At 45.3% G+C, this 23,627-nt stretch overlaps 2 protein-coding genes and 1 long non-coding RNA gene across 3 annotated transcripts in view; 1 reads left to right on the forward strand and 2 right to left on the reverse strand.

The window, feature by feature from the left end:
• The window catches only part of PLCG1 (phospholipase C gamma 1), a 431,655-nt gene that overhangs the window by 264,780 nt on the left and 143,248 nt on the right, over nt 1–23,627 (reverse strand). The gene's annotated exons all lie outside the window — the stretch shown is intronic.
• TOP1 (DNA topoisomerase I) overlaps nt 1–23,627 on the reverse strand; it is a 713,073-nt gene that overhangs the window by 214,868 nt on the left and 474,578 nt on the right. The window lies entirely within an intron of this gene.
• Nucleotides 1–23,627, forward strand: part of LOC126963909 (uncharacterized) — a 233,488-nt gene that overhangs the window by 34,345 nt on the left and 175,516 nt on the right. The window lies entirely within an intron of this gene.

Genomic DNA, 23,627 nt, shown 5'->3' on the forward strand with positions numbered 1-23,627 from the left:
GATGAACCTCTTAAGAAGTGTTCAGTGTATATGGTTCATAAGCTAGGAGCTTATGAAATAGAGACAAAATTTAGAGGAAGAGTTAAGCATACACAACTCAGGCAGAATTCATAAGGTGTGTTAAATGTGTTGATAGATAGTAAGAATGTTAGTAACTTGCTAATCATAGATGGATTAAATGACTTCTATGGCAAAGCAAATAAGAATGTTGTAAATAGAAATGGGTGAAAAGACCAAGTTGTGATGGTGTCACTGCTGGTTTGAGAGCTAGGTCATCCCTAAATTGGCCACCCACTGAAGTCACCAATCCTAGTCTCATTCTGGCCCTACATATGTTCCATCCAAGAAATGCAGATAAAGCCCTTGGCTGTATGGCAGGCTAGTGGTCAAACTACAACAGTGGCCAAGAGTATATATTTTTCTAAGTCTCTCCCGTCCAGTAGAGTTGTGTGTGATTGGCCCCAGGCATCTTTATCTGTTGGATGCTCCCTTGCTCAAACCTCAACTCTGCTCCTCCAAATCTATGCTTCAGCAGGGAAGGCTGGTGTGTGTGTGTGTGTGTGTGTGTGTGTGTGTGTGTGTGTGTATGGGGTGGGGGACAAAGAAAGAGAGGGAGAGAGAGAAACAGGACACATGAACATTGCATACCCCAGGGATCCAGAGTCATTTGTTCCTTCTACTCACTTGTGTGTACCCATTCTAAATGAGCCAACCAACCTCATCATTTTTTCTTGATTTTTTTTTGAAACAGGGTCTTGTTCTTTCACTCAGTCTGGAGTGTAGTGGTGTGATCATAGCCTACTGCAGCCTCAATTTCCTAGGCTCAAGTAATCCTCCCAACTCAGTCTTCTGAGTAGCTGGGACTACAGGTATGTGCCACCATACCTGTTTAATTTTTCTATTTTTTTTTTTTTGTAGAGAAAGGGTCTCCACTATGTTGCCTAGGCTGGCCTTGAACTCCTGGACTCAAGTGATCTTTCTGCCTCAGCCTCCCAAAGTGTTGACATTACAGGTTTGAGTCACCATGCCCTGCCTCCTAGATTTTTTTGACTTTGGGTTTTAATTGGTTTGATGAATGGTGTGAGTTGAGCATCTCAATTTAGTCTGTGAGGTTTTCAGTTTCATGGCCTCTGATTTAGTTGCCTGATGGTGTTCTTAGGGGCCACCATTGCATCAAGGTAATTTTCCATGAGACAGGGAGACATTTAGAAGGAAGACTTGCCAAGACCTGCCGATGGATTGGATGTGGAGGGGGAATGCTGAGAGGAGGAGAAAGAGCCCCAGGTGATACCCAGGTTTTTGTCATTTGAGTGAGTAGAATGGCAATCATCTGAAGGAGTCGACTTGGGGAGACAGGAACAATGATAGGTTCCAAATTAGTTATCTGTTGCTCTGCTATAATATTACTACAGACTTAGTAGTTTAAAATAACACATTTATTATCTCAGAGTTTCTCTGGGTCAGGAGTCAGGGCATGGCTTATCTGGGCCCTTTATACTGGGGTCTCACAAAGCTGCAATCAAGGGGTTGGTTAGGGCTGTGGTCTCATCTGAAGCTTGACTGGGGATGGATGCACTTCTGGGCTCGTGTGTTTGTTGGCAACATTCAGTTCCTTGCAGGCTGCTTACTGAAGGCCCAGTTTCTTGCTGGCCTCTTTGCTGGTGGTCATCCACAGGTTACTTCAATTCCTTGCCATGTGGCCCTCTCCGTAGGCAGCACATAACATGACAGACTTGTGCTTCAAATCCCACAGGGGAGAGAGTCTCTTAGCAAGATAGGCATTACAATCTGATGCAACACCGTCATGCACATGCAGTCACACATATATCATTACTGTTGCTGTATCCTGTTGGGTAGAGGCAAGACAGAGTCCTGCCCACACTCAAGAGGATAAGATCACACAAAGGCCTGAACATTAAGAGGGGGGATCATGGGGCCACCCGAGAGTCTGTGTACCACACATTCAGTTGTGAGGAAGGAGCCCGGGTCTCACTGCTCTGAGGCTAGGTCTTTGGGGGAACATGGGCCATTCTCTCTCTCCTGTGGTGTGGGTGGCTATTGGCAGCTAGAGAGCTTAATCTATATTATGGGCATTGACGAACATAGCCTGAAAAATGACCCATTTCCCCAAAAAGATATCCATGTAAAATCCCTGGAACCTGTGAATGTGACCTTATTTGAAAAAAGATCTTTGCAGATATTATTAAGGATCTTGAGATGAGATCATCCTGGATTATCTGGGTGGGTCCCAAATCCAACGACAAGTGTCCATATAAGGTATACCCCAAGGGGAGACACAGGGAGAAGAAGAGAATATGAAAACAGAAATTAGAGTGATTTAGCCACAAGCTTAGAAACTCCTGTAGCCACCAAGAACTGGAAGAGGTGAGGAACAGATCCTTCTCTATGGCCTCTGCAGGGAGTGGGACCCTAACCAACACCTTGGTTTCAGACTTCTGGCCTCTAAAACTGTGAGGGAAGAAATTTGTGTTTTAAGCCACCAGGTTGTGATATTTTCTTATGGTAGCCACAGGAAATGAATACAGCAAACTGCAGGAGGACAGAGCTCTAGTCTGGGCATCAGCAGGCCCCAACTCTGGCCCTTACCTGGCTGAAGGAACTTGGGAGAGTGACTTGCACCTCTTGGGAATCAGTTACTTCACGTGTACAATACAGGGTTGGACCAGATGACTGTTAGGGGCTCACAGAGACCCCAGAACCTTGACTTCTTGGACACAGACCTGTATGGAAGCCTTCTGCATTCAAGGTGAGACAATAAACCACACCTCATGGCCCCTCCTCAGCCGTGATGGTGACTATGGTGGCTTTTCCTGGATTATACCCCTTAGGCAGTGTGGTATTGAGACCTCTAGAAGTTCAATGCACTGAGAGATGGAAGAGCCCCTGTTCACATGCAGTTCAGAGTAAAAACAATAATGAACTCAAAACCTCAAAGCTCACATGCATGTGGAAACTAAAAAAGCTTTTTAGTAGCCCTTTTTAATGTGCAATTAGAGATAAATTTGTTCAGGCTATTTTCCACTTTATCTGGGCACAGTAAGTATGTGCTCATTTTGCCTCGGGTAAGCCACAGTTCGCTGGGGGTGGAGGCTTCCACCCTAACCTCTGACCCTCCAGTCCATCAGAAAATCCTGTTGGCTCTATCCATGCCATTCCTGACCCGATGACAGTCACCACCATGGTCCCAAACACCCTTGTCTCTTGCCTGGACTATTTCAATAGCTCCTCCTCGTCTCCCTGCCTCAGTTTTGACCCCTTCAGTGTACTCTCTGCATAGCAGGATCCTCCAGAGGATCCTGTTAGAGCAAAGTCCATTGTCAGTCTGCTTCCTGGCCTCAAATGCCTTCCCATCTCACTCACAGAAAATCCAGTCCTTTAAATAAATTAATAGATTTCATGACTTGGAGTAGTTTTAAATTTATGGAAAGATTGAGTGGAAAATAGAGTTCCCGTATACCCATTTCCACTTTCCCTCCCCGCATCTTCTATTATGTACATCTTGCATTAGTGTGGTACATTTGTTACAATTGATAAGCCAATATTGACACATTATTATTAACTAGAGTTCATAGTTTACATTAGGGTTCACTCTTTGTGTTGTGCATTGTATGGGCTTTGTCAAATGCATAATGTCATGTATCCACCGTGACAGTATCATACAGAAGAGTTTCCTAAAAATCCCCTGAGCTCCACCTATTCCTCCCTCCCTCTCTCGGCCTGAACCCATGGCAACCACTGATCATTTTACTGTCTCTATAGTTTTACCTTTTCCAGAATGTCATATCATTGGAATCAACAGTATAGCCTGTTCAGATTAGCTTCTTTCACTTAGTAATATACATTTAGGGCTTCGCCATGTACCAAAGTCATTTTCTTTGGCCCTAAAACTTCATAAATTGTCCCCCACTATTTTTGACCTCATTTCTTTTCATTATTTTCTCGATCACTTTATTCCAGCCATGCAGGCTTCCTTGTTATTCCCTGAACACACTAGGCATATTCCTGCCTCTGGGTCTTTGCCTTTGTTTGTTCCCTCCTTCTGGAATGCTGTTCTCTCAGGACCTGCATGAATGATTCCCTCACCTCCTTCAAGTCTCTTTAAAAGCCACCTCCACAGAGAAGCCCTCCTGGAACATCGTAAGTAGCAACCTGACCATCCTAAAAGAGAAGCCCTGGCTGGGCGCAGTGGCTCACGCCTGTAATCCCAGCACTTTGGGAGGCCGAGGCAGGTGGATCACTTGAGGTCGGGAGTTCGAGACCAGTCTGGCCAACATGGTGAAACCTCATCTCTACTAAAAATACAAAAATTAGCCAGGCATGGTGGTGCACGCCTGTAGTCCTAGTTACTCAGGAGGCTGAGGCAGAATCACTTGAACCCAGGAGGCCGAGCTTGCAGTGAGCTGAGATTGTGCCACTGCACTCCAGCCTAGGCAACAGGGTGAGATTCCATCTCGGGGAAAAAAAAAAAAAAAAAAAAAAAAAAAAAAGCAGCCCCTGGGCCTGTGACTTTCCTTTATTATTCTCCACAGAACGTCCCCTTGCAATATTACAGTATACCACATAATTTCATCTTTGAATTTTCTTAATGTCTGCCCTCGCACACTTGACTGGAAGATCATGAAGGGCAGAGATTTTTGCCTGTTTCCTTCACTGACACAGATCTCTAGGGCTTGGTGCAGAATAGGCACTCCACAAACATTAGTTTGAGTAAATGAATAAGTGCAAGGCAGAGTGGGTAATGGTTTGGCAGGGGAGTGCCAGAGTCAGACTTCTGGGGCTCAAATCCCAGCTTTGCTGGTCCCCAGTTGTGTGACTGGCAAATTGCTTAATCTTTTTTTTTTTTTCCTCCTGTTTCTTTTAATTCTGTCAAAAGGGGATGATAATAATACTAACTACTTCTTAGGATTGTGGTGAGTATTAAACCAAATAATTCACTTAAAGCACTTCAAATAATGCCTGGTACCTAGTGAGGACTCAATATGACTAGCTCTTCTTCTTGTTATTTTCATAGTACTTACCTTCTAACTTGCTGTATATTATGTATCTGTTTGTTTTATTGCCCATCTCCTTGACAAGAAAGCAAGTGACAGGTGGGTAGGGATGGTGTCTATGTTATCCACTGCTATATCCCTGAGGCCTACAAGGTGTGTGACAAATGTACATTGAATGAAACAATGAATGAATTTTCATCAGCAAACCCTGGAAGGAATAAGGGGCTGTTTAATGGGTATAGAGGTTCAGTTTTGTAAGATAAAGCGCTCTAGAGATTTGTTGCACAACAGTGTGAATATACTTAACGCTACTGAACTGTACACTTAAAAGTTGTGACTGGGCGTGGTGGCTTAGGCCTGAGGCAGAGGCAGGTGGATTATTTGAGGTCAGGAGTTGGAGACCAGCCTGACCAACATGGTGGAATCCTATCTCTACTAAAAATACAAAAAATTTAGCCGGGTGTGGTGGCACATGCCTGTAATCTCAGCTACTCAGGAGGCTGAGGCAGGAGAATCACTTGAACAGAGGTTGCAGTGAGCTGAGATTGCACTGGTACACTCCAGCCTGGGCGAAAGAGCAAGATTCCATCTCAAAAAAAAAAAAATTTTTTTTTTTAAACAACTTTAATTCAAATAAAACCAAAGTTCCATTTAAACATGAAATTGTATAAAATAAATGCAAAGACAGAAGTAATATATGTCCATAGTCCCACCACACAGGGACTAAACACTGTTCATCCTTTGGATCCTGCTAGACGCTGAATATCCACATGGAAGCATGTGTTAACTTTCTTTAACAAAAAGAATGCTGCTATAGGCTGGATGCCAGTGGGTCACGTCTGTAATCCCAGCACTTTGGGAGGCCAAGGTGGGTGGATCACTTGAGGTTAGGCTGGCCAACATGGTGAAACCCCGTCTCTACTAAAAACACAAAAAATTAGCTTGGTGTGGTGGTGCAATGCGTGTAATCACAGCTACTCAGGAGGCTGAGGCACAAGAATCACTTTTAACTGGAGGCAGAGGTTGCAGTGAGCCGAGATTGTGCCACTGTATTCTAGCCTGGGTGAAGAGAGTGAGACTCCATCTCAAAAAAAAAAAATGGTGCTATAAAACTTTTCTGTGATCATTTTTTTTTTTTTTTTTGTTCAGCAAAACTGCCTGCTGACACATTTTGTAGTCATTTCATAGGGCTCCCATGATTTTTAATGGCTGGATCGTATTTCATATTTCATGTGTTCTAATTGTGTCAGTTTATAATGCTTTGTAGCAAAACACTTCAACATTCAGTGACTTACAACAACAACCATTGGCTGGGTGTGGTGCCTCGTGCCTATAATCCCAGCACTTTGAGAGGCTGAGGTGAGTGGATCGCTTGAGTCCAGGAGTTTGAGAGCAGCCTAGGGAACATAGTGAGAACCTGTCTCTACAAAAAATATAAAAATTATCCGGGCATGGTGGCACATGCCTGTAGTCCCAGTTACTAGGGAGGCTGAGGTGAGAGGATCGATTGAGCCCAGAAGGTCAAGACTGCTGTGAGCTGTGATCACACCACTGCATTCCAGCCTGGGCAACCCTGTCTCAAAAAACCCCAAACAAAACAGAAACAAAAACAAAGAAGACAACAACTATTTATTACTGCTCATGAGGATTATTGTGGAATTGTTTTACTGGGCTCTGCTCTCAAGAGAAGGGTAGTTAAGAAAGCATGATCAAGCAGATGAAAGTTAAGTAAAGATGAGACGTTAGCCTGATATAAGCTTCAGCCTGGTTCCATGGAGAGCTCTGGAGGAAAGATTGCACCCCAACATTGGTCTCACCTTAAAGTCCTTTGATACACCCCTCCCTTGCTAATCCATTACTGGCTCCAAGCTGACAGATCCTGTTTAGCCAGTGGCAATTCCCCAGAAAAGGTGAACACTGTTAGCAGCCAATATTACAGCAGCCTTGTGAAGAAGAAGATGGTAAATTTTATGTTATGTGTGTTTTACCACAATAAAAAAAAAATCAATGGGAAATACTCCCATTTCCCACAATGGGATGCCCTGCAAAGTTAAAAGGCAAAAGGTGTGGATATATAACCTTGGTATAGTGGAGTAAGATTTGGGAGGGTTCAGCCACTCAATGACATCGGTCTACCATGAATCCCGTTTTACAAATGTGGAAACTGAGGTAGTAAGAAGGGAAGTGTCTTGCTTAAGTTTACACAGCTGGTGAGAATCAGAGCTGGCTTTCAAAGCCCCCTCTGCCTGCAAGGCCTGTCTTTAACCCCTGTGCCCACCACCTTGTGGAGGGAGACAGGCAGGAATCTGATTTGACCTCTAGGTTTGGGGACAGGTAGATGGTGGCCCCATCAACTAAAGCTGAGCACCACAATTTTGAGATCAACTGGGGAGTTTTGACCTCCCACTGGAGTGATGTGGGAAAGAAAAGTAGTAGGAGACTGATTTTGAAAGGCAAAGGAAAACTCTTGACTCCAAAGTGGCAGCATTTTCTTCTGGCCTTGCTATTCTCTACTTGTTTACCTGTAACTTCTTCCAGCTTCTGCGGGGACAGAGAGAAGGGGAGGATGGGAATCCTCCAGGGGCTCAGGCTGCTGTTCGGCTCAAAATGTAGCCTGACAAATCAAGTGGGTAAAACCCATTAATTAGCAGTTTTGGAAACAGTTGCAAAGTTAATTATTCCGTTTTCTGATGAAAGAAAGCTAATTTTTGGCATTTACCCTGACAGTGACATGAACTAACATTTTTCGAGTTGACATCCCTCAAGATAAATGATGCTGTGAGGCATTTGTGCAAACATCCTGACCCATAGCTTGCTGCCACTGACTGTCTGCAATGGGTACCTTTGCCACAGGGTTTTGCCCAGCAAGTTTGGGGGGTGGGCGAGCCAAGGAAAGGCTTATATGAGTCAGGCGGGTGGGAGGCAGGAGTGAAGAACAGAGAGCTGGTGGCTTGTGATATACAGAGAAGACTCAAAGCTCCGGGGGACATTTGAATATTCAGGAGGTTTTTGCTGTAACTGAGAGAGCAGGGGACTGCATTAACATTGCTGTCCATCTGTCTGTCTGTCTGTTGTGAAATGCGTAAACAGAGGAGAAACCTAGTTTTTCCAAGTGGTTGCTTCCAAATTTAGATCTTCTCCTGAGACTTTGCTTTTGAATACTAGGCCCCTGCATCCAACTGTCTGCTTTACATCTCCACTTGGCATCTTTTTTTTTGAGATGGAGTCTTGCTCTGTTGCCCAGGTTAAAGTGTAGTGGCAAGATACCAGCTCACAGTAACCTCCACCTCCAGGATTCAAGTGATTCTCCTGTCTCAGCCTCCTGAGTACCTGGGACTACAGGTGCGCGCCACCATGCCCAGCTAATTTTTATATTTTTAGTAGAGACGGGGTGAACATGTTGGCCAGGCTGGTTTTGAACTCCTGACCTCAGGTGATCTGCCCGCCTCAGCCTCCCAAAGTCCTGAGATTACAGGCATGAGCCATCGTGCCCAGCCCTCCACTTGGCATCTTACAGACATCTGAAACTCACTATGTCCCGTGGGAACTTTTGGTCCCCACTCCTATCCCCAGATTTTCCTCCCCAAGTCTTCCTCATTCAAGGAAATGACACCATCATCCAATTAAATGTTGGAGCCAGAAACTTAGCCATCATCTCTGATACTTCCTCTTCCTTCACTCATTCCCAATATCCAATTTATCAGCAAGATCTGCCAATGTGACCTACAAAACATATCTCGGATCTATCACTGCTGTAGTCTAAATCACCATCTTTCCTCCTAACTTAGTGCTGTCCTATGGAAACACAACAAGTGCCACACATGACAGCTTACATTTCTTGTGACAAAATTTTAAATAAGTAAAAAGAAACAAGTGAATTTAATTTTAATAATCTATTTTATTTAACACAATATATTCAAACTATTGTCATCTTAACATGGCCAATATACACTATGATTGAAATACTTAAGATCTTTTGCTTTATTTTGTCTTAACTCTTCAAAATCCATTGTGCATTTTATACTTACAGCGTATTTCAATGTGGATGACAAATTTCCATTGGAAATACTTGATTCGTATTTAGATTTCATAACATTTCCAGTTGGAGAAAGTAGAATTATGTACCTATGTTGTTCCAAACATACTTCAAAGTTTTAAAATAGCTGAATTAAGTATTTTACTTTAACTTTAATTAATTTAAATAAAATATAATATTCAGTTCCACCATTCAGTCATTCAAAAGAATAAAATAATGTCTTTTGCAGCAACATGGATGGAACTAGAGGTCATTTTCTTAAGTGAAACAACTCAGACCCAGAAAATCAAATACCACATGTTTTTACTTATAAGTGGGAGCTAAATGTGTACACGTGGATGTAGAGAGTGGAATGATGGACAATGGCGACTCAAAGGGGTTGGGAGGTGGGAGGGGGTGGATGATGAGAAATTACTTAATTGGTATAATATACATTATTCAGGTGACAGACACCATAAAAGCCTTGACTTCACCATGATGCAGTCTATCACGTAACAAAATTACACTTGCACCTCATACCTTTACACACATGCAAAAATAATATAAATAAAAAATGAAGCTTGTAGCAAAAAATTTCATTTCCTCAATTGCACTGGCCACCTTTCAAGTGCTCACCTGTGGCTGGTGCCTGCTGTGTTTTATAGTACAGTTGGAAGCCATCTCCTCTCCCAATCTTTCCTCTGTCCAACTCATTCTCCATGGAGCACCTGGAGACATATTTTAAATATGTAAATTAACCCTGTCACTTTTAGTAAGACCCAGGATAAAAACAGAAACTCCTTCCTATGCTCTGTAAGGCTTTGTGTGACCTGGCCTCTGCCTCCCTCACTAAGCCACTGTCCTCTCTTGTCAGTGTCTCCAGTGACCTCAGTTTGACTTGCTTTTAGTCCTTCAAACATGTCCTGGTTGGTATCGCTGAAGTGTAAATGGTGAAGGGGGAGTGAAGTAGCCCCTCAGGTGCCTGCAGGCCAGGTGGTCTTGGGGGTTCAGGGAGCCCGTGGGGGTGTGGGCTGGGTGCAGTGGGTGGCTAGGGTCTGCATTCACTCTCTGTGACTGCCTCTCTCTGCCCCTCCAGAACTGAGGTTGAATCGCGTGCTCCGGGCAGCATCTCTCTTAACACAGGCAGATTAATTGAAAACAGATGTCAAGCAGTGGGAGTTAAATACAGACATCTCACCAAATGTCAGCCTTTCCCCTGGGCCACGATGGAGTTCTTGTTTCTCCTCCTCACCAGGGAATTGGGAAAAAACCTCTCAGACACGCTAGTGGCATAGTTGACCCTGAGAGTCATTTTGCTCTTCTGAAAAGTGCTGGACAAATTATGACTCTGAAATTGGAACCTATGTGACGAATTTATTTGTATCAGATGCAGACAAACAAAAGGCTGTCTCAGAAAAGCTGACTCCTACGTGGGTGCCCAGGTGGTTGGGGAAGGACCACAGAACCCTCAGATCATAAGAACTGGAAAGGATAGTTTCATCTTCCTACTTCAAAGTGGGTAAAACTGAGGCCCAGAAGATGGAAGGGATGTGTCTAGCATCACTCAGCAGGGTAGTGTTAGAGCTGGGGATGGGATTCAAAGCTAGAAACTATTTTTTTTCTTTTATTTTTCTCTCTGTCACTGAGACAGGGCCTCACTAGCTCACCTAGGCTGGACTTGAACACCTGGGCTCAAGTGATCCCACCACCTTAGCATCCCAAGTAGCTGGGATTACAGGCACACACCATAGTGTACAGGGTTTTAGAAACTATTTTCCAAAGTGTAAATCTGATGTCTCCCTCCATGCCACCCTGTTGCCTGGAGAATAAACCCGAACTTCTTGGCAGGGCTGGGAGGTTTTTTACCTCCTCCCAGTTATCTCAGCCTCATCTCCCCTAGGCTAAGGGAGTTCCTTGGATTCCTAAATATATCTCTCTGATGCTTTTGCCCATATTTCCTCTATCTCATCACCTTACTAGTAAACTCCTATTCACCCTTCACAGCCCAACTCAGATGTCTGACTTTTCAGAAATCCTCTCGACTCCTTGGTACAGTAACCTCGCCCCACTTCTGGGATCCTACAGAACAGAACATGTGTCATTGGAATTATTTGTAGATTTTCTGTCCTACCCTCCCTGCCCCCAAACTGCTGTTTTATTTGATCTCCACTTCCCTGGAGCTTGGACCCTGGAGCACACAGTAAGCACTTAAATATTTGTGACATTGGTATTGCCAAAGCCAAGGGACCTCTGTGCTTTTTAAATTAGGTTTTCTGTAGCATCTGATGCTGCCAAACTCTCTCTCCTTGAAATGCTCCCCTCTTTTTAGCATGGAACTATCTTTTAGCATGATTCCTGGGTTTCTGGGCTTCCCTCCCACCTCTCTGACTTCTGCTGAGATCTCCCTTTTGGACATCTGTTATAGGCTGTGGTTCTTCAGGGATGTGTCCTGGTCCTCTGGAGTCCTCTGCTGGAAAGCCTTCTCTGTCTGGGTTAGGTGTCACGGGACTCAGGACCTTAGCCTTTGCTGTTCTGTCTCTGGAACACTTTTCATTTCTTTTTCTTTTTGAGACAAGGTCTTTTCTCTGTTGCCCAGTCTGGAGTGCAGGCTTACTGCAGCCTCAACTTCCTGGACTCAAGTGATCCTCCCATCTCAGCCTCCCAAGTAGCTGGGATACACCAACCGCGCCCAGCTAATTTTAAAGTATTTTTTTATAGAGATGGGGGTCCCACTATGTTGCCCTGCTTAGTCTCAAACTTCTGGCTTCAGGTGATCCTTCTGCCGTAGTCTCCCAAAGTGCTGGGATTACAGGCATGAGCCACTGTGCCTGGCCTTTCCCCCATCATTTCTAGCATGACCATCTTCTTTTCAACCTTCAGGTTTCAGCCCAAAGGTTACCCTCTCAGAGATGTCCTTCCCCAACCACCTATGCCACCAGCCTGGGGCTAACATTGAGCAGCAGGAAGGACCTGGGCAGGGCAGAGCACCGGTGTCTGGAGGTGCTGGCATCTTTAGCACAAGTGCTAACATCTCCAAAATCCGCGGCTGGGGATTCCACTTCTGAATCCAGAGACAGGCAGGCCCCAGAGTTTTTGGGTTATTAACTCCCCTCAGTAAACTTCCAGTGAGTGTGATAAAACACTCAGCGGAATGCAGCAAGAGCTCATAAAAGCAGGATTTAGTGCCATTTTATAGATGTCAGGCCTGACTTCTACACTCAAGCTGGTATATATTTAAAATTCATACCTGACTTACTGCCTTTGGAGAAAAAGCCTGAGGCCTGCAGGGAGAAGATGACAGGCTCCATGCTCGCCTGCAAGCTCTAGCACACCTGGAGTGGACACCAGGGTTGGGGGCCTCCTGAGCCAAGCTGGGCCTCACTGCACCTCCTTTCAGAAAGCAGCCTTCCTCACGAGCTGTGAGTATGAGCTTTGGAGCCAGACAGGCCTGTGTTTGAGTCCTGGCTGGGTAACTAGCTAGGCAACCTTGTTTGCCCAGGATGTGGGCTTTCAGTGCTAAAACCAGGCAAATGCTGGCATACCGGGATGAGATGGTCATCCTAAGCCCTGGCTCTACTTTTTTCTTTGCTTTGTAAACTTGGATGGATCCTTTCCCTCTCTGAACCTCATTTCCCACAGCTGTCAAAAAGGAACAGTTAAACTTATTTTGTTAGTCAGGTTAATCAATGAAGTTGCTATGATGAACAGTCCCCAAATCCCTGTGGTTTAACACAATACATTATTTCTTGCTTCTGTGGCAGTGTAATATGGGTTAGGCAACTTTATAGCAGTGACTCGGGGAACCAGGCCCTTCCATTCTGTGGCTCTGTCTTTCCACAGGGCCCCCTCAGGTTTCCCCACTGTATCCTGTGAAATAAGCCAGCCAGGTTTTAGGGTAGGGGTCAGCAAACTACACTCATGAGCCAAATTCAATCTCCAGTGTATTTTTGTAAATAAAGGTTTATTGGTACACAGTCACACCCATCTCTTTACATATTATCTATGACTGCTTTCATATGACAGTGGTAGAGTTGAGTAGTTGTGACAGAGGTCATATGGACTGCAAAGACTGAAATATTGCCCAACTGGTCCTTTACAGAAAATGTTTCCTGACCTCTAAGTCTGTGGTTAGGCCTGAGAGTGGTCAGGGAAGTGCACATCACTTCCATTGCAGTTCACAGGCTACAACTCAGTCTAATGATCCCACACTAGTTGCGAGGGAAGGTGGGAAATGTAGAGGAGCACATGGATTTTGCACTACAATCCCTACCCTACCTACCTCTCAGGGTCACTATGTGACTATAATAAAATAATGTCTGGAAGCTGTTTTTTAGTGGATCTGGTATATGGTAACTCTTTCATAATAAAACCCATGGTCCTCCAAGCCTCAGGGATATGCTGAGTGGCTTGGATTTGAGATTGTGTGAGAGGATCCATCCCCACTCTTGGAGGAAGGCCCTGGAGAAGAAAGGGAGCTGGATTGGTTAAGTCTCTTGGTAACCAGGACATGAGCTGAGTGCCTGGTTCCATTCCATCTGGATTTGGGGCTCTGGCTATCTCTCTGTGGCAGCTGGGTCAGGGAACAGGAAGAACTCAGGGATGCTTATTTGGGCCCTAAACCAACACATCCCAAAATGATTTTTTTTTCTATTGAACAGAGTAGATGCCATGTGTTTACCAGACTCGGCGCTTGGGTTATTGCCCAGGATCTAAGTGACCTGGCTGGACCTTTGTAATCTGATGCTTGCTCACCCTACCCCACCCCTGAACCTATCCCTGATTAGCATTTAAAAACAGCAAGTTTGAAAAATTAAAAAAATACTTTTAATCATGGTATGTGTAAAATGTATAACATTGAATATATATATTATTAATTATATTTTTACTTTTGAAAGTAACTGTAATACAATTTAAAGTATCAGTTGAGGGTTAGTCAGTACTTAAGCCTGATATTTTAAAGTTAATTCACTAATGTGAGAGTGATTATTCACTAATAATAAGGAGATTTTCATTTTAGGTTCAAGTTTGCTAAGTTTTCCCTCTTTTTGCATTTGATTTTCCTAAAAGTTGATGTCCGAATGTATAAAAACATGGCATTGAAAACACACAGCAGAACTGTCAAGGCTTTTTTTTTTTTTTTTTTTTCTCAATGATGAAGATAGGTTTTTGTAATAGAAATCTAGAACTACTTGGCAAGAGAGGCTGAAGGTTTCATTTTTGAGGCTGTGCTCTGGAAATAGAAATTAATTCGTAAAATAAAATAAAAATCAACAATAACAGCACTGCAATCATGACTTCAGTTGCAGGGGGTCTTGCAATGTCTATTAAATTACACACGATGATCAGTCTAGGCGTTGGGTCACTCTTCAGCACGAGGTCACTGTCTGAGGAGACCCATTTGCTGTCCTGATCCAGAAGGAGGAAAAGTTCTAGCCTGTCCCAGCAAGTACCCACTCTTTCTGGTGTTTGAGAGCTGAGCCCGTGCTCCAACTTATGCTCTCAACTCAGCTCAAGGATTGCAGTCATGAAAGCAGATGGACTTCAACACAGCAGTGTGCATCCACAAGCTGTCTGATTGTAGCAATGATGATGCTCTGTACAGGTCATCGGTTTACTGTTTCAGTGCACATCCCCACCTGCTGTCCTGACTTGGGTGTGTTCTCCGTGGCTAGCCTTTGTGTCTTTTCTTTTCTTTGGAAAATTGCCTTGGTCTACTAGAGTCACTTCGTTCACATAAACAGAGAGCCAGAATGTTCCTGGGAGTTTACAGTTTCCATCCTCACCCTCATCTCCTGTTGGAGCTCTCTTGCCTTGGATCAGGGCCATGCTGCTGTGTAGCCTACTCTGTAGAACTCCCCTGTAGAATAAGCTGAAGCTACTCTCAGTGGGATTTTTGTCTGGAACCACACCTTGCTTGGCTTGTTCCTCTTTCCTATCATGTTTTTCTCTCAATCCCTTACCAGTATTTCTGGGGAGCACTTCTCTAATACATCACTTGCATCCAAATGTTTGTTTCAGATCTCAGAGTCTGCTTGTGCAGAATGTGACCTAAGACATGAACATCTACAGAAATGGGTGCTGCCTCTGAAGAGTTTGTGTGACTTGAGAACCAGATATACAGCTATGGGGTAAAGAATGGGGAGACATTGAAGGACTGGACTTCCAATTATGGAGAAATTTACACAACAGTGCCTCACTGTTACGAGTAGGGACTTTAGTGCCAGACAGACCTGTCACTGACATGCTTTCTGTGGCCGTGAGCAGTTTGCTTTACATCTCTGGGCCTGAATTTTTACTTCTGCAAAATAGTTATAATGGTAATAGCTACTCCATGAGATGGTTATGGGCGTGAAGAAAGAATGTATGTAATGTATACATACATTTACATTCTCATGCATGTAAAGTACATGAACACAGTGCATGCTAGCTACTATTATTATTTGCCTCAAGGTATTATTATTTTTTGGCTTGAGCTCCATCCCAGATTTATAATCACGACGCTAGCCTCATCAGCAGCCCTGAGGTGGCCAGTTTTCATTTCTAGGTGGAGAATGTGTAGTTAGGAGAGAGAAATAATTCCCTTTTTCCTTAGGAAAAGGGGAAATATCTAAGCAGTATTTATCGTAGCCTTGTACCAATGGCGTACAGTATGATTGATTAATGCCTCAGGGATATTGGTTGTTAAATGTTTTTAACATTACTCTTGCCCGGGGATATCCTGATGAGCCAAACTGGGCAGATTATTTGCTTTGATTTGACATATTCTTCAGAAGGCGGTCAGAAAAGACTGTAGACTGAAGACGAAAGTTAATATGTATCTAGAAACTTCTATGGGCCAGTCATGATCTCATTTAATTCTCCAAGTCCTACATGATTGGGAGTATTATCCCCATTTCCCAGCTGAGGAAATCAAAAGCTGGTAAAATAATTTGTGCAGCATCAAGTGACCAACTCACTGGGCCTAAGGGAGGTTACTCAATGTCAAGAGGTTACCCAGGCTATCAAGTGGTGGAGCAGAACTTCAAAATAGATCTGTTTTCCCCAAAGCTCCTGTTTATTCTAGCACAAACAGCTACATGAGAACACTGAAATTCCACAGTAAAATCCTACAGGAGAGTGGGCATTGAGAATGGAGGAAAAAAATCACAGAAGTTTTTAAGGTAATAGTTGGAGTTGAGGATCTCAAAGTCCCTAGAAGCCCAAGGAATTTGTGCTTGTAGAAGACACCTTCTAGGCTCAACTGCGGAACTTCCAAAAGGTTCTAAGGACCTTTCCTCTTTCAGTCACAGTTCCTGATGCTATCGGAGTGAGAGCTCCTTACTAAATGACTCATTCACAGAAGTAGTGAATGTTCATTTTGTTGTTGGTTGGCAGTATTGAGACAGCATGTAGGACCAGGGACTTCAAAATCAAACAGACTGAAATTCTGGCTCAGCCAGTTAATGGTGATGACCCCTTGGGAGGGTACATACCCTCTGTTTTCTCAGTGGCAGAATGTACTTGAAGGTCTTATATAGTAGGTGCTCAATAACATCCCCTTCTTAGTTCCTGCCTCTTTGCCTTGTTGCCTGTGAACAAACCTTCTTTGGTGATTCTGTTCAGGGATCACCTCTCTTGGTCCTCCCCAAACCAAGTGAGCCGAATTTCTCTTTTTCTGCTGTCTCAGCAGAAAACTGTGTGAATACTTCGATTATGGCACTTGCCACATTGTGTCATAACAATCTGTTTAAAAATCTGTGTCTGTCAGAAAGCCTTTGGCTGCAAGTAATAAATGATCAAATTCAAAGTGGCCTATTCAGTGGGGGAAATTAATGATGTCAAGGACCAAAGAGCCTAAAGCAGCTAGACTCTGTCTCTGAGATTGAGTGGTGTCATCAAAAGGGAGAGAGGAGGTGGTGGCTTTAAAGTAAGGATAGATTGCCACGTATTGATTGGTGCAGGCTACCTGGCATCTCTTTCTGGAGCTGCATTAGGTGGAAACCTTGAAAGCTGATTCTTGTAGTGTCTCTGAGTTTTGGCCCAACCCAACCCTCCTGTCCCCTGATGGTTGACTCTAGCTCTGTCTTATTCTGACTTCCTCATGTCTCCTCTGCTGCTGGGTGACCGAAGCTGGTCTATGTTTGGAGGTCCTCAGATTTCATCAGGAAGTTGAATAAACCAATACATGAAATATATCACAAGTTAGGCAAATCCCTAGGCTGCAGCAACCTGGGAATATGCTCAGAAGAGGAAACTGTTGGTAGGGACACTTGCATTCAGAAATCCTTGGGGGAGATTATGGTAGTATTCAGGACCCAGCAGTGGAGGTTTCCTCCTCTTCCACCTCCTCTCCCTTTCTGACACTGAGCACATCCTATGTCTGTTTTACACCACAGAGACCACCAAGTTGAGAAAATGCTACTTCCTTTCATTGCTTCTAATTTAGGATGGTGTCTACTTTTTGTAAGTTCATCCTCACATGCCTCAAGAATCAAATGGTCAGGTGATTGGCTTAGCAATCAGAAAAATCCCAGCTCTGCTAGTTACTGGCTGTGGAACCTTATATAGTTTACTTAATCTTCCAGAGCCTCACTACCTTCATCTGTCTCATGGGGTAATAATTATGTCCACTTCCTAGAGGTGTTATCAGTACAAAGTGAGGTCATGTGGGTGATGTGCCTTGGAGAAGACAATATTTCTGGGAATATCAATGGATATTCTGCACAAAGAGAGTCAAGTAAGTCAGGGAAACTCTGGGTCATCCAGGTTTATTTACTGCAGGATCCCTCAGAACTCTGAATAAGCTCTGAACAGTAATGTTCATTGTGACCCTCTAAGAAAGGTATATTAGCAAGTGGTATTTCCTTAGTATATTTGACCTTAGAATCTTATTTGGAGGGCATCTGATATGGTTTGGCTGTGTCCCCACCCAAATCTTGAATTGTAGCTCTTGCATGTCACAGGAGGGACCCAGTGGGAGGTAGTCGAATCATGAGGGCAAGTCTTTCCTGTGCTGTCCTTGTGACAGTGAATAAGTCTTACAAGATCTGATGTTTTTTTTTTTTTTTTTTTTTTTTTTTTTGAGGCGGAGTCTTCACTCTGTCGCCCAGGCTGGAGTGCAGTGGCACCATCTCGGCTCACTGCAAGCTCCGCCTCCCGGGTTCGCGCCATTCTCCTGCCTCAGCCTCTGGAGTAGCTGGGACTACAGGCACCCGCCACCGCGCCCGGCTAATTTTTTGTATTTTAGTAGAGACAGGGTTTCACCGTGTTAGCCAGGATGGTCTCGATCTACTGACCTCGTGATCCGCCCGCCTCAATCTGATGGTTTTATAAAGGGGAGCTCCCCTGCACATGCTCTCTTTCTTGCCTGCCAATGTGCAAGGCGTGACTTTGCTCTTCCTTTGCCTTCTGACATGATTGTGAGACCTCCCTAGCCATGTGGAACCGTGAATCAACTCTTTCCTTTACAAATTACCCAGTCTCAGGTATGTCTTTATTAGCAGCTTGAGAACAGACTAATACAGCATCTCATGGAACTAAATCTATTGCCTCAGCTCTGCATTTGGGAAGGCAAGTGTGGCTACCCATGTCCTGTGTAGGCCCATATCTGGTACTTCCTTAACCTGAGGGTGGCTCTTATCTTTGAGGTAGAGGGGAGACCCTGTGCAGAATGAGTGGAGCTCTGCCTTTTCTCCCACACTCAGTGAATTCTGGGAAACAAGACTTAGCAATGGCCTTCTGTATGCTCGCATGCATTTCCCACAATGCACAGGGGTTCCTAACATGCATATGTCTCAAGACAGCCCTGGGCATTGGGCCCCCAGCATAGGTGTGGAATTGGAAAAGGACTTGGAAGGTAGTCCTGAGGAACCCTGGCATGTAGGAGGCTACCATGCTCGTCTGATACCCAGTGCCTTACTGTTCCATTTGTTACCACAATGAAAAACACTTGAAAGTCATCTCTATGATGAAATGAGCAGCAATTTACTGAATGAAATACACTATTTATTTATTTATTTATTTATTTATTTATTTATTTTAATTTTTTGAGGCAGAGTCTCACTCTGTCACCCAGGCTGGAGTGTAGTGGCGCAATTTCGGCTCCCTGCAACCTCCACCTCTAAGGTTTAAGTGATTCTCATGCCTCAGCCTCCTGAGTAGCTCGGATTACAGGCATGTGTCACCATGCCCAGGTATTTTTTTTTTTTTTTTTTTTTTTTTTAGCAGAGACAGCGTTTCACCATGTTGCCCAGGCTGGGTTCCAACTCCCGACCTCAAGTGATCCGCCTGCCTCAGCCTCCCAAAATGCTGGGATTACAGGCGAGAGCTACTGTGCCTGGCCAAAATACACCTTTATATTTAACACGCCAAATGAGGTAGCTTACTGGGCAGACTCTGCCAGGCAGAACCAGCTTCCTTAGCTGCCAGACTGATGGATGCTGGAGCTTTTCAGGACACTGACCCAGACGAGACTGCACTCATCCATTTCCCACCCCCAAATTTCAGTTTCTCACCGCCCCCGCCCCCAAAAAAAACCCAGCAGTTTTTCCTGGCTTCAACAAAGCCACACGATGTTTTCTTCTGTAGTGGGTTTTGTCCCCAGCCGTCTTGGGCTGTACTGATGTGGCTCTTCTTATGGCAGCTAAACCCGTTGGTGAAGAAAAGAAGCCCCCTGGGCTGAGGCATCAGACTTGTGGTGTCCGCTGTCCCAGCAGCATGGCTTTGATCCTCACGATGTGGAGTTAGTTTGGTGTTTTCAATGCCAATAGACGTTCATCAAGCCTTTACAGGATGAGCAGAGCCTCTGAGAAGTGATTCTTGGTCCATTTTGGGGGATCTGATGGAATCTTTGTTTCCTATTCCCGGAAAAACACAATATGGACTCACAGAGTCACAATAGCCCAGTGTCTCCACACTGTATTAGGGCACTGTGAATCTGCTCTCTTACTTTTAGGGGTCCCAATGGGTGTCACTTTCCTTCCCTGTAGGATGGCATCAGTGGTGCCAGTGCCAAGGCAACTCCAGCATGGAGAGTGATGGTGAGACATAGTGGTGGAGAGCTTGTGCATGGGGATCGGCTGTGGGGGCAGTGATGGCATGTGTGATGGGGACAAGAGCGTGAGCTTCCCCTGTCCAGAGATGGGGATGGGCAAATCAGGGCTGAAAGAGGAGGAAATGGTGGGGTGGGGGCTCTGCAGGATGGGGAGGAGGAACGAGAGAATGGAGGCGGGGAAGCAGGAGACCAGAGAGGAAGGGGCAGGGGTGGGGCAGGTGGGAATCGAGGGGCAGAGGGAGCAGGGGTGCTGGATTGGGAGGCATTCAGGACAGGGTCAGGGTGACACGTGAGTGACGCCCGGCGACTTAAGAGAGGAGAAGTTGGCGGCCTGAAAGGGAGGAAGACAGAAAGCAGGGCTTTTCAATATGAGCATTCATGTCGTGGTGACAGCAGTCATTTATCATGCCCTGAATGGGAACACAGGGCCCAGCAATGCTGCCAAAGGCTGCTGGTTAAAGTTTTACCTGAGTGTGAAAGGGGCTGGGGCCTGGCCAAACAGCAGCCCTTCCGAGGATGTGGAGGCGTCCCTGTGGGGGCCCATCTGTTTGGAGCAGAAAGACTCTGGTACCAGGGGAGGGGAGCCATGGGACAGGATGTTTCTGGGTGTGGGGATCCCTCCAGGCATCCTGGGCCAGTGGGAAGGGGTCTGACTCACACAGGAACCTGCAAAAGTCTGCTTCAGGCACTGGGTTAGTCCCCAAATCAATCTTGTGAGCCTGCTGGGATGTGGGGCAAGGGAGGGGCACATTTTGGTAAGTGGTATATTGACATTTAGCTCAAACTAAAAAAAAAAAAAAAAAATTTAGTATTTACCGTGTGTCAGGCACTGTATCTTCTCTCTCTCTCTCTCTCTTTCTCTCTCTCCCTCCCTCCCTCCCTCTCTCAGATCTATCTATCTCAGGTGGCTGTCCTGGGAACTGAGGGGTTTCCTGAGATTCAGGACTTTTTGTGCTAAACCTGGGACAGTGCTGGGCAAAACAGAACAGTTGGTGAACCTAATGTGAATTCATTTACTCTCACAATAACTCTGGGAAACAGGCACTGCCATGTACCTCCACTTACCAATAAGGAAACAGTCACAAAGAGTAAAGTTATGTACCGGAGGACACAAAGTTAGTAAGTGGGACAGCCTGCATCCGAAGTCTGGTTTTGAAGTCTGAGCTCCCAGCCTCTCCACTTTGCTGCCTGGAAACCTGGAGAGAACACCAGTGTGGTGAGATTTTCTGAACCAAGAATCAGGACAGTGAGGTCTGATGTGCTCATTGGTTTTTAGGACCCAACATTTGAGACAGGGCCTGTCTCTAAGTCCTTGGTCTTTCTGGTGCACAGAGGGGCCAGCAATGGAGTAGTTAGCCTGTCCTCAAGGTGTGCAATGTTTTCAGTGTGAGCTGGGCTCTGATGCTTGTCCAGGAATGTGGTTACTGAACCCCGAGGTCCTTGCCAGAACTCCTAGGCCAATGAGGACCAGAGGGGAAGGTCAGGGAGGACAATCGTGTTGGGACTCCAAACCTCAGCAGGGTTCAGAGAGCTGGGGAGGAGGGTGAGCAGTGTGGGATGCTTTGCAAAGAGGTGCTACACCCTAGCCATGGGCAGGCACTTGGACGATGGCAGATGAGGCAGGACAGGGCTACGGTAGTGTTCCTGGGCAGGAACCACTTGCCTGGTTTACCATCCTGGGCTGTGGTGTGGTCCAGTTGTCCCTGAGCCAGGCTCTGTCCAGGGAGGGGAAGCCAATTCAGATCCTATGAGTTAAGTCCCCTCTTCAGAGGTCATTTGGGAGAAAATCTAAACTTGAACTCTCTTTCCTGGGGACTGTGCTGATGGAGAACTTCAGGGCAAAGAATTTTCTGGATATCAAGTTCATACCCAGCACTTGGGCTGTGGTGCCAACGTGGGAAAACAAGAGGAGGATGTATATGTATGTATGTGTGTGTCTATATAGGAGAGGGGGCTGGAAGGTGACAGCACATGCAAAGGCCCTAGAGCTTTCAGTCTTTGAAGAACTAAAAGACAACTTGTGAGGTGAGAGTGAGTGAGTGGCATGTGGCCTGAGATGGAAGTGCAGATGGAGACCAGATCCTTCACGGCTCCAGCACCATGATGAGCAGAGGGGTTGAGTGGATGCATTATTTTAGTAAGACAAGGCTTCTGGGTTTGTTACAAGATCTCAGAGTTAGCATAAAACAGTAGGTGTGTTGGAGAATGAGTAGAGGCATTATGGGAAGAGCTGTGTCAGAACTGCAGAGTGGTGGGTTGTCAAGATGGCTGGTCCTGCTGGGGGATCGGGGGAGAACAGAGGCAGACCCTGGACTAGCTCGGGCTCTCAGAGCTGCCCCTGCCATTTCTCTTCTACCTGGTCCCTCTAGCCTGTCATGATTGCCTTGGAGGTGCTGAACAGGGAGCCTGCTAGGGGGGCCTGCATTTGTGTCCCACACAGGGGACATTAAGTGAACTGAGTCCCTCTTGGTTTTTCATGTCATTAATTGGTGATCTTCAGACTCTGAAATAGCATTTTTCCTCTTCCATCCCTTATTTCATTATCCTCAGTTCAATACACATCAGTGCTGCACGAAGCAGCCGGCTTGGATATATTAGGAATTATTTAAATGAGATGGGAATGTATGGGTAGTTAAAAACATGGTCTTCTATTCTGCTCTAATTACCTATCAAATTACGTTACAATTATTCCCAAATATAAACTTGCTGAGAACCTCAAAAGGGGAGGTTCTAGGAGCATCAGGAGAAAAGTGAAATAGGATACAGTGGGGATGATGGTCCTAGTCCCTAAAGGTGTTCTGAAACCCAGGTGTGCGTGCGTGTGTGTTATCGACTCCATTGCCATGTTGTGTCCATTATAGGTGTTACTGGCTCAGGCCTTGGCAGGCATGGGTGAGCAGAAAGAAGTCCAGCCTCTGTGCCAAGTCATATCCTAAGACTCTACCATTCCCCATCTGCGTGATCTAAGAGAAGTCTTGTAACCTCTCTGAGCCTCAATTTCCTCCTCTAAAGTGAGGGTGATAACAGCAGTTGCCTCCTGTGGTGCCAGGCACATAGGGAGCTCTTGGAGAGTGGGATGAGCCATCATTGTTACTGCTGTTGCTGACCATTTGGGTCTGTCACTGCCATCAGATTCTCTAAGGGACGGAGACCTCTGAGGCTGCCCTCTTCATCTGGGGCTCACTTCCTCTGCTTAGCTGTTCAGGCTGAGCTGGGCCTGGGGTGGCCATGGCTCAGGGATCGGCTGTAGTAAGGCTCCAGCCTCAGGCCTTCCCTCCAAGACTTGACCAATGCTTACAGAGCACTCATGTGGTGCAAACGCCTCTTATACGACGTTCCCCCAACCCTGGGGGAGGAGATGGGTGACCCAAGATGTTTCAGCCAAAAAGTGGCAAAGCAGGATTTATATGTCAGTCTGCTTTGGGGCTCACATGCTCTAGGAGGTGAGAAGGAGCCACTTGGTTCTCAGGCTGGTGAAAACTCAGGCTTTCTCCCAGTTATTTTCATTCATTTGTTTTGTGCTATTAGCCAGCCTCCTCTGTAGCTCTTGGGGAAAGGTCCTGATTAA

This window comes from Macaca thibetana, chromosome 10 (genome assembly GCF_024542745.1).
Source record: "Macaca thibetana thibetana isolate TM-01 chromosome 10, ASM2454274v1, whole genome shotgun sequence".
NCBI classification, from domain to species: Eukaryota; Metazoa; Chordata; class Mammalia; order Primates; family Cercopithecidae; genus Macaca; species Macaca thibetana.